The following is a 12,812-nucleotide window of genomic DNA, read 5'->3' on the forward strand; positions in this document are numbered from 1 at the left end:
TAAAATGTTGGCTGAACAGTCATCAGCAGACCAGGGAAAATACTGCTAGTTTGCTGCTGTAAGAGCTTCATGGGGTGTTCCCACAAGACATCACAACCAGAATTTACTGGTATGAAGCATGATAATAGTAGGGGTAGGGGGTTATAGTATTGGTATACATGGACATAGGTTACATGTTTACAAGATATATAGCCAAGTAATCTACTCTGTGCTGATATAATAAGCAATGTAATGAGAGCATCATCTATCTATCTCGCTCTATAAATGGTTGATTTCTATCTAGAAATGGTGGGCTAATTTGGGATAATATTTCCTTTAGTGGGATTTTAGTTAGTAGCCTAAACTGAATTTGTGTATTTCTACCGTATTGATGTTAATTATGGAACATTAGGACCCAGCAGCATTAGAGTTAAATACTGTAACAGAGATAAGGAAGTGCTTCAGTGGCACGTTCGTTGAAAGGATCAGACCAAAGCGCAGCATGAATAGCGTTCCACATAATTTATTACAAAGTGAAACTTTAGAAAAATACTAAACAAATTAGAACTAACCGAACCATGCCTACAAAGCAACTACACATAAACAATATCCCACAACCCACAAGCTACTTAAGTATGATCCCCAATTAGAGACAACGATTACCAGCTGCCTCTAATTGGTAATCATACACAATCACCAACATAGAAAAACAAACCTAGAACCCCACATAGAAATAATAATCTAGACTAGCTAAACCCCCAGTCACGCCCTGGCCTACTCTAACATAGAAAATAAGAGCTTTCAATGGTTAGGACGTGACATTCAGGTATAGACTGTAGAGCAGGTGTAACCGATGTGAAATGGCTAGTTAGCGGTGGTGCGCGCTAATAGCGTTTCAATCAGTGACGTCACTCGCTCTGAGACTTGAAGTAGGGTTTCCCCTTGCGTTGCAAGGGCCGTGGCTTTTGTGGCGCGATGGGTAACGATGCTTCGTGGGTGTCAGTTGTTGATGTGTGCAAGGGTCCCTGGTTCGAGCCTAGGTTGGGGGGAAGAGAGGGACGGAACCTACACTGTTACACAGGCACCTGTGATTCCAGCTACAAAACATTAAAGTAACTGACCAGTGTTTCCAGATTTCTATGAAATATGACCTATACTTTATTACAATATGAGTGAAATAGTTTTCCTTCCAAAAATTGTAATTAAGTATGTCGAAAAGCAGTTTTTCTGTGTTGAAATGGTGTGGGCATAACAACAGAATGGTACAAATATACCAGTCATAAAAAAGATTCAAATTTTAAACAGTCTGACATACAAGTTTGAGGTGGGTTTTTTAAGTGTTTTTTCCCCCCATTTTATTCTGTGGCCACAACTATGAGTATAGGATGAGTCAACAACATTATTTTGGTAGAATAATATTTACATTTAAAAGTGAGATTTTCACTGGACCATTACTTTAAATGTGAACAAATAATTGTGTTAAATCTATTACAGAAATCACTGCATGATGACTGCTGTAGGCTACTGCTGCTGGTGGACTGTTGCATATTTGGCTGAATGGTGGACAAACGATGTGACATTTGGAGAGTTCGTGGACTTGCAGCCACAGTATTGAATTCTGTATTATGGTTTTACTGAAGGAAATCGATAGCCGCATATTTTTTCCACTCTCCCAGTCAACTCCGTCACGTCTGTGGTGCCCTGCATGTGTGAATTGCAGTAAACACTAAATACTCGTATACCTTAGGCAAGCCTATCATATCCATGCCAAAAGACAAGCCACAAATTGCGAGAGAAATAAAGTATATTTCCACGTGGAAATGTTGCTGACAGGTTCATGGTGGTTATCTGTCTTACTAAATGGAATAGATTGAGCCAGCCTGCAGAAGCGGAACACGGGTGTTTGAGACAAACGGGAGTGCGCACATGTCTGTCTGTGCCCGTGCTCGAGCCCGCGTGTGAGGCTGTGCTCTCTCTGCTCTCTCTGACCCCAGTGGCAGTCCCATCTCACTACACCGCTCTCCGGCTTCTCCTCTGTCAGATCGAGGCTGCTCTCTCTCTCTTGCTCCCCCTCTCCGCTTCTGTCTGTCTCGTTTCCACAAGAGCCAGCCGAGGTCCCCCAGGGTCGAAGGTTCTGCCCTGCCCGCCCAGACTGCAACCCCCGCCGGCCTCCAAAATCGGCATTCTCCCGCATGGATCTACGTCTTTTGACAGCGTAGAGGGCGACCCCGCGACACGTATCCGCCAGAACGAAGGTAGCTATATTCACCTCTGGCTTTGAAAATCGCAGGCATGGAGAGAATAAGAAAACATGACACAAAGCCGCAGGTTAGAGGTGCCTTGTCATTTACGAGGGAGAGCAAGAGGTTAGTGCAGATGGTTCGCTGGCACTGACCACCTTTGCTGCTTTCTTTATACGAGATGCCAGAACGCACAGTTCAGAGATCCTTTTTGTTCATTATTGAAAAAAGCAATGTTATGGCAAGCGGTGCACTGAGCTAGTAATGCGTGGTACCATAGGGTCAATGTGTTTCCCCTCTCCCCGACTATAGTAATGCGGTGGTAAATAGTGGATTTATCATTTGAATGTGCATTTCTAAAGTTAGGAACGTGTATGTTTGCATTGGAAGAAAGAGTAACTACAGTGTATTGGCGCGAAAGCATTTAATATGGGAAGCTAAAGCGTGCATTTAAAATGCATGGGCAGATTTAGCTACTTGAAGTAGCTAGTTGCAGCTAGCTATGTAGGCTACCAAGGTAAGCCATCATAGGCTATTGCAAAATACACACGTATGGAATATCTAGCTACCAACACCATGCATGCTCACTGTCTGCAGTTTCACGTTTTTCAATGGAGTGCTGCAAGCACTGGGCAAAGTTCACGGGTGTCTGTTTACAGTAGCCTAGGCTAGTGTAGGCCTATTGTAAACCGTACAATTTCAAGTCCACAGACAATTTGGAGATATTTTAATGCATGTATTGTTATCTTCTAGGCCTAAATGGTGATAGCTAAACACAGAGGGAGGGATTTCGCCTAATTGGTACATAGCCATGGTCGCAATGTTGCTTTGGAGTTGTTACAATGTATCTATATACATAAGATGATACAATGTATATACATTATATACAAATTTTATATATATATAAACATATCATCTTATGTTGCTAATAGTACAATGTGTATATATATATATATATATATATATATATATATATAATTTGTATATAATGTATATACGTTGTATCATCATATGTTGCTAATAGTACAATGTATCGTCGTGTATTGTTGCGTCGATAAATTGTATCAAAATAAAATAAGAATAAAATGGTATTCGTCACGTACACAGTGTACAGCATAGAGGCTATAAAATGTGCCACGAAATTATTGTGTTAGCTCCCACAACAATGCAGTACAAAAATCTATATCAATAATTTAAAAACGTCTGATTAAAAATAAAAATGATTTAGAAGGTAATTAGCCTATACAAAGTAATGGACTGATATGTACACAATAGGATATACAGTATATATTATGAATGTGCTATGTCAATTATGACTGTATTTACAAATATAAAGTAGTGTCTTCGTGTCTATCAAGCACTTATCAACACTGAAATGAATCTTCTCCTGAACTCGGCGATCGTTGTTTCGATTTTTCAATTAGTGATGGACTTTTAAATTGAGGGGCACAGTAGACTACCGGTCCTTGCATCAGAGAGACAGTGCAAGTGGAGGTCTCGTATAAAAAGCTTGCAGGTGCGATGTCAAGCCCACAGTGGCTACTTACTACTGACTATAATCAATCAGGGGTTGAGACAGGAGGGAGCGACACAAGGGTTGAGGGAGCACAGCTGAACTGAAGCACCGTTGAGCAAGCTTCCAAAGCGGCATGCGAAATCACACGACACCGGTAACTTGGGTCGTCTTCTTGGGTCAGTAACGTCAGTTTATGTTGGTTACTCTTAGTTCATAAACAATCGCACACTATTGTGATTTATGTAGGCTATTTAGGATATACCACTATTGATCTATTTCTCTGATAGGTGAGTTTGTGCCTTAAATTAAAATGTTACTAACTGCATGACTATCAAAACATATTTTTCTAAATATCTATGCATCGACATTTACAATTTGAAAGTAAACTGACTTTTGCAATTAACTATAATTAATTTTTAATTTAATATGACGAATTTTAACCACATTGTAAAATTAGGATAGCATCAGACAATCTATGCTTCTGCATGCAACTATTTAATTAGTACAATTTTATGCTCAGATTTATTTTTTATACTTTTATACTTTTTAATATTTGTTTTCAGTGTCCAAATGATTTCTACATGTATTGTATTCCATTAATATGGTCATCCCCATGTGTTTATTGACCAATGGTTGGTCACTTTAGTTTCTTTGTCATACAGGATGAGTTTGTCTTCATCCTAAATGATAATTAAATCTTCAGGGAAATTACTGCAGAATCAATGGTTTGTAGTTATTATTTTCTGATCTTCAGTTGACAGATGTTTTTAGATGGCCTTAGAGTAGTTTCAGATATTTAGGCTATGGTTATTGAAATTACTGCATGTGTATTTTTTCTGTCCAGATTATTATAATAATTTTTTATAAGACTATTGCAAAATTATAATTGTATGGTTTAATCTGTTTGACAAATCACGTCCTCAATCAACAAAAGGAGGGTTGTTACTGACTCTTTCAACTGTTGCTTATTTAACAATGAAGACGCAGTATTTCCCTATTTAATATTACGAGCACCTGCTTATAGTATCACTTCCCATCTACATACTGTAGCTTCAGTATTTAGTACAATTTACAATTTTTACAAACATTTGCCAGGTTCACAGTTTACTGTCAATGTCCGTCATCACGGCAACGTGTTCAGGAAAATGATAGTGTTTTGGTGTAGAGGAAGCTTGATGTGTGTACCTACTTACCAATCAGAATGGCCTATTCTTACTATTTCCATCACACTCATCTACATTTACAGAAGTGCATGCTTGTGATTTAAACTTTGGTTCAACCATGTTCTGTTTCTCTTCTCTTTGTTTTCGCTTCAGATTGCTGTGTGGTTCTGGGTCAGTGTGGTTGATCCGGTTTTGTACACGAGGCGGTTATAGTTCTGAGCAGCGGTTCTGAAGGATGACCGCTGAACGGTTCGGCCTTGGATCCTGGTGAACGGTGTCTGATGTCCGAACGGCGGAAGCATGGCTCATGGAATCGCCTCTCAGGGCAAAGTGACCATCACAGTGGACGAGTACAGCTCCAACCCCACACAGGCCTTCACCCACTACAACATCAACCAGAGCCGCTTTCAACCTCCACATGTCCACATGTGAGTACACACACACACACACACACACACACACACACACACACACACACACACACACTGTTTTCCTATTCCTTCTTTCCAAACTTGAACTATGCAATGTTCTACCTGTGTTCTAGGTTCTAGCTGTGTTGTAAGTTCTACTGCTGTTATAGGTTCTACCGCTGTTATAGGTTCTACCACTGTTGTAGGTTCTACCTGTGTTGTAGGTTCTAGTTGTGTTGTAGGTTCTAGCTGTGTTGTAGGTTCTACCTGTGTTGTAGGTTCTAGCTGTGTTGTAGGTTCTAGTTGTGTTGTAGGTTCTAGCTGTGTTGTAGGTTCTACCTGTGTTGTAGGTTCTAGCTGTGTTGTAGGTTCTACCTGTGTTGTAGCCTATGACTAGCTGATAACAGCAGTCTTCTGAAGCATGGCATGGCGTCCCTACAGCATGTTCACCATGTCCACTCTGTCTATCAGGCTGCCCTCTTCCTTTATTTATCCAGCCACTTCTTTAACGTTACCGTTGTCTGGGCTGCTACCCAATGCCCTGCTTTTCATCGGAAGGCCAAAGTGCTCTGACCGGCGAATCTCCACCGCATGTGGTCAACAGAACGCTGTGGGCAGGGACGATGTGGCACATTTATGTAAAAGGCATTGTAATATTTCTGATTTAAGTGGGCTCTTTTGCAGGCTGGTGCGAGGCTTGACGTTGCGCTCTACTCTGTGGTTGTCTGAATGCCTGGTCTGTGGTCTCTCTCTGACTCATCTTATGGTGTATGGACATGAGGTTCTGACCGCTATACATCTGTCCTCCTGGTCCTTTATTAACCATCAAATACCATTGGATCCTCACATAGTTGTTTAAGTGAACCATTGAAGCTAAATCTTTATATACCATGTCATGCAAATCATTTTTATTACACATTATCACTTCTGGTATTTTTCACCCTTTTCCTGTTTTATTTCACCTTTATTTAACCAGGTGGCCAGTTGAGAACAAGTTCTCATTTACAACTGCAACCTGGCCAAGATAAAGCAAAGCAGTGCAAAACAAACAACAACACAGTTACACATGGAATAAACAAACATGCAGTCATTAATACAATAGAAAAGGTGTCTATATACAGTGTGTGCAAATGAGGTAGGATAAGGGAGGTAAGGTCCTTGTTTTGAAATAGGAAATACCTGGTAAACGGTAATTAGATAATACTTGAATTACCTGAACTACCATTTTGTTTCTTTGCGATACAATAAGCTAAGCACCATGATAAATACATGCATGTGTTTCCTGCACTCTTCTACAGGGCTGCCAGTATCTGAGGCATTCATTTTTTAACCTGTGTATGAGACTGAGACTGCTGCTGTATATTTACACACCCCACACACACACACACACACACACACACACACACACACACACACACACACACACACACACACACACACACACACACACACACACACACACACACACACACACACACACACACACACACACACACACACACACACACACACACACACACACACACACACACACACACACACACACCCCCACACACACACACACACACACACACACACACACACACACACACACACACACACACACACACACACACACACACACACACAGACACACACACACACACACACACACCCACACACACACACACACACACACACACACACACACACACACACACACACACACACACACACACACCCCCACACAGACAAACACACACACACACACACCCCACACAGACAAACACACACACACACACACACACACACACACACACACACACACACACACACACACACACACACACACACACACACACACACACACACACCCCACACAGACACACACACACACACACACACACACACACACACACACACACACACACACACACACACACACACACACACACACACACACACACACACCCCACACACACACACACACACCCACACAGACAAACACACACACACACACACACCCCACACAGACAAACACACCCCACACAGACAAACACACACACACACACACCCCACACAGACAAACACACACACACACACCCCACACAGACAAACACACACACACACACACACACACACACACACACACACACACACACACACACACACACACACACACACACACACACACACACACACACACACACACACACACACACACACACACACACACACACACACACACACACACACACACACACACACACACACACACACACACACACACACACACACACACACACACACACACACACACCCCACACAGACAAACACACACACACACACACACCCCACACAGACAAACACACCCCACACAGACAAACACACACACACACACACACACACACACACACACACACACACACACACACACACACACACACACACACACACACACACACACACACACACACCCCACACAGACAAACAAACACACACACACACCCCACACAGACAAACAAACACACATACACACCCCACACAGACAAACAAACACACATACAAACACACACACACACACACACACACACCCCTCCCCCACCATGTAGAGTGCTTATAGAATGCGTGCTCTGTTCTGGGAAAGTAAGGTTTGTTTAGATGGGGTAGATAATGATCAGATTGGCCCGGGGTTAGCCTAGCCCTGCCGCTGCATCAACACTATTTACACAGAAATAAAGACCTTGCTGCTCCTCCTGAACCAAGAGAAAAAAGAGGAGAGATGGGGGTTGCCTTATGAAACTTTATCCTTGCTAATGTTTTTTGCGCCGGGCGGACGGTCCAGGAGACACTATTTAGATGTCTGACTCGGAGCACAGCAGTGTCTCTTGTGTGGTTTGGCAGGAACTGGAAGGTATTGCTGCTCTTTGATACACGCACGCACACACACACACACACAGCGTCCCACACATTCAGACCCCATCAGCTGCAATTTCTTGCTAATGCTTGGTAACGTGACCCAGGAGTCAAAGTGAACATTCTTGAGAGCATGGGAGCCTCTCCGTGTCAGACAAACATAGCCCAGCCTTGTTTGTGTTGCTTTATTTTCCTGACTGTCTGTTTTCCCTTTCCTCTCCTTTTAGTCGTCCCATGAAGTGAAATGCTCAGCAACTTGGAACATGTGCTTTGAGTTGGGCCGGTAATCGCATTGCGTCCAATTTGAGCGGGATGTGAGGGTAAAATGCAGAGGAGGCCAGACAGAGAAGCAGGGAGTTTAGACTGGGACTAAGGGGACACTGGGAGTTTAGACTGGGACTAAGGGGACACTGGACATTTAGACTGGGACTAAGAGGACACTGGGAGTTTAGACTGGGACTAGGAGGACACGGAGTTTAGACTGGGACTAAGAGGACACTGGGAGTTTAGACTGGGACTAAGGGTTCCCTGGGCATTTAGAGTGGGACTAAGGAGACACTGGGAGTTTAGACTGGGACTAAGGGGACACTGAGACTGGGACTAAGGGGACACTGAGACTGGGACTAAGGGGACACAGACTTTAGACTGGAACTAAGGGGACACAGACTTTAGACTGGAACTAAGGGGACACTGAGTTTAGACTGGAACTAAGGGGATACTGAGTTTAGACTGGAACTAAGGGGACACTGAGTTTAGATTGGAACTAAGGGGACACAGAGTTTAGACTGAGACTAAGGGGACACAGACTTTAGACTGAGACTAAGGAGACACAGACTTTAGACTGAGACTAAGGGGACACTGGACATTTATACTGGGACTAAGGGGACATGAGGAGTTTAGACTGGGACTAAGGGGACACAGACTTTAGACTGAGACTAAGGGGACACAGAGTTTGGACTGGGACTAAGGGGACACTGAGTTTGGACTGGGACTAAGGGGACACAGACTGGGACTAAGGGGACACAGGGCTCTTTAGGGAGGTGGGGGTGTAGGTGCTTAAAGGTTGGCATGTGTCCAAGATCACTTTTTAACACACACACAAACATGCAGTCAACCATGCAAACACATGCTGACACACACACACACACACACACACACTGAGAGAGCTCTACACAGGAGCTCTTCTCGCTGCTTTTAAAACACAAAAGCAGACTCATTCACTAAACTACGATGCAGCAGAATTCCTTTGTTGATGGTTTGGTAAAATGTGGTATTACAGTGTTATTGTTGAATGTGGTGTTAGAATTACACATTCATTTGATGATGTGGAAATGGAAATTGAATCCCCAAAATAGGACTGAGTTGCATCATCTTTTTCCTTGTTCTTTAATTCCATATTTGATTCCATTGTCCTTCTCCAGATGCCTCGAATAATTGAGAAGCTCGTAAAAGTGTGAATCATTTAACAACATCAACCCAGCTGTGTGTCTGTGTGTTCTGTATAAATGCTAAAGAACAGAATCAAAGCCGTACAGTTGTGTTCATCCAAAGGAACTCACTCGCTTGATTTTCTTCTGACAATTAGCCCAGCGCATGTCTAGATATGTGCCGTTTGGCTTTGGACTGTGATAGGATTTGCTGTGATAGGGTCCTCTTTGTGAATGACGAGGGGTGTTTGGTTTTGGACTGTGATAGGATTTGCTGTGATAGGGTCCTCTTTGTGAATGACGAGGGGTGTTTGGCTTTGGGCTGTGATAGGATTTGCTGTGATAGGGTCCTCTTTGTGAATGACGAGGGGTGTTTGGTTTTGGGCTGTGATAGGATTTGCTGTGATAGGGTCCTCTTTGTGAATGACGAGGGCTGTTTGGGGGAGAGAAGACTACTAGTCTAGACTACTAGACTACTACTAGTTTGTCACATGACAGAAATCCGCATACAAACGGGGGCTTTTGGGATAGTAGCCTAATTGGGCTCCCGAATGGCGCAGCGGTCTAAGGCACTGCAACTCAGTGATAGAGGCGTCACTACAGACCCTGGTTCGATTCCAGGCTGTATCACAACCGGCCATGATTGGGAACCCCATAGGGCAGCGCACAATTGGCCCAGCACTGTTCAGGTTAAGGTTTGGGGTAGGCTGTCATTGTAAAGAATTTGGTCTTAGTTGACTTGTTAGTTAAATAAAGGTTACATTTAAAAAATGAAGAAGGGTACTTCCATCTCCCTTCTATGTGAATGTTAAGTCACTGCGTTTGATTCACATGCTTAGGATTTTCTGTGACAAAATAGGATACAAATCACTTCAAAAACCTCTCTCTTCTCAAGTTACACATAATGAAACCCGCAAATTAAATCAGTCCAGCCGAACCTGCCCCTTTACCTCTGCTGGCCTCTACTCCTCCTCCGCCGTCTTTCCCTTTCCTCTCATCTGTTCCTCCCCCCTTCACCTTCTTTACCCTTCCCTCCCCTCACTTTCCTCCCCTCTTCACCCCTCTCTCCTTCCCCACTCAGACAGTTTCAGGAGAACCATAGTAAGTTTTCCCCCTCGTTGGAAACTAAACAGCCGGCCCCATTTTGTGTCTCTTTGTTCCCGGGGCCCGCTGCTTTACCGTAGCCAGAATGGAGTGCTTTTGAAACAGGAGAACCCTTGATTGAGTTCCTCTCCTACCCTTGGCCCTGGCGCTACAGCAAGGGGGACGGGGGTTAAGTGACAGTTGACATTCGGCAGGTCTGTTGTTTTGAGATGGAAGCCATTTTGAGGTCCTTGAGATACTGGCCTTCCCACCGCAGGACGCCGTGGCGGAGGGGATGTCTCCATGATGACGCTTCCTGTGTCGTTAGGAATAGACGCCTTTCATGTCGCAAGTTCTCGACCACTGCCTCGTGCCCTCGTTTGGTTTAATATTCACTGAGCTTTTGTTGAAGCAGTTTGCATTTACAATTACAAATGTATCCTGCCATCTCTCTGGCGAAGACGTTATAATGTGTAAAAAGGCAACGTACTTTCCATTTTGCAGCTTGGTAAAAGTTTGACAAATATTTGGTAAATGTAGTGGATGTGGGTCCCTGTGGGGGTAGTTTGTTTGTGCTTGAAGCGCTTTATGAGTGTGGATATGTTGCTACCATATCCTGTAGTCTGTTTTGGCTCCGTTCTGCACAGGTATAAGGCCGACAATGTATATTCAGACTAATAACAGTTCATTCCTCTGTGTCGACTCTAAATCCTGAAATCCCTGGTATTGTGCTTGTGTGTGTGTGAGGCTGCAGAAACAAACACACACACACACAAATGTCTCTGCCCATCCCCCCTGTAGCCAGAGGCCTGTCAGCAGCACAATTAAGGGCTGTGGCGTAATGAAAGGAACATTAGCAGAAGCAATTTATTCCTCAATGAAGTGCCGGAAGGTTCCGTCCGTGGTGATATTAAACACAGGCTTTGTGTTCCATACTTTCCCATTATGGCAGGACTAACAGGGAGGGGCCAGCAGGAATATTTATTTTTTATTTAACTAGGCAAGTCAGTTAAGAACAAATTCTTATTTACAGTGATGGCCTACCAGGGAACAGTGGGTTAACTGCCTTGTTCAGGAGCAGAACGATACATTTTTACCTTGTCAGCTCTGGGATTCGATCCAGCAACCTTTCGGTTACTGGCCCAATGCTCTAACCACTAGGCTACCTGCCTCTAACCACTAGGCTACCTGCCTCTAACCACTAGGCTACCTGCCTCTAACCACTAGGCTACCTGCCTCTAACCACTAGGCTACCTGCTTCTAACCACTAGGCCGGCTGCCTCTAACCACTAGGCCGGCTGCCTCTAACCACTAGGCCGGCTGCCTCTAACCACTAGGCCGGCTGCCTCTAACCACTAGGCCGGCTGCCTCTAACCACTAGGCTACCTGCCTCTAACCACTAGGCTACCTGCTTCTAACCACTAGGCTACCTGCCTCTAACCACTCGGCCGGCTGCCTCTAACCACTAGGCTACCTGCTTCTAACCACTAGGCCGGCTGCCTCTAACCACTAGGCCGGCTGCCTCTAACCACTAGGCCGGCTGCCTCTAACCACTAGGCCGGCTGCCTCTAACCACTAGGCCGGCTGCCTCTAACCACTAGGCACGGCTGCCTCTAACCACTCGGCACCTGCTTCTAACCACTAGGCTACCTGCCTCTAACCACTAGGCTACCTGCCTCTAACCACTAGGCTACCTGCTTCTAACCACTAGGCTACCTGCCTCTAACCACTCGGCCGGCTGCCTCTAACCACTAGGCCAGCTGCCTCTAACCACTAGGCCGGCTGCCTCTAACCACTCGGCCGGCTGCCTCTAACCACTCGGCCGGCTGCTTCTAACCACTAGGCCGGCTGCCTCTAACCACTAGGCCGGCTGCCTCTAACCACTCGGCCGGCTGCCTCTAACCACTCGGCCGGCTGCCTCTAACCACTCGGCCGGCTGCCTCTAACCACTCGGCCGGCTGCCTCTAACCACTCGGCCGGCTGCCTCTAACCACTCGGCCGGCTGCCTCTAACCACTCGGCCGGCTGCCAATAACCACTCGGCCGGCTGCCTTTAACCACGAGGCTACCTTCCTCTAACTACTAGGCTACCTGGCTCTA

The 12,812-nt window shown here is 44.8% G+C and overlaps 1 pseudogene; it reads left to right on the top strand.

Annotated features, from left to right (window-relative positions):
* Positions 1-1,935: 1,935 nt before the first annotated feature.
* LOC106594589 (metallophosphoesterase MPPED2-like) overlaps positions 1,936-12,812 on the top strand; it is a 182,792-nt pseudogene continuing 171,915 nt past the window's right edge.

The sequence above is a fragment of the Salmo salar genome, chromosome ssa11, assembly GCF_905237065.1.
Source record: "Salmo salar chromosome ssa11, Ssal_v3.1, whole genome shotgun sequence".
NCBI lineage: Eukaryota > Metazoa > Chordata > Actinopteri > Salmoniformes > Salmonidae > Salmo > Salmo salar.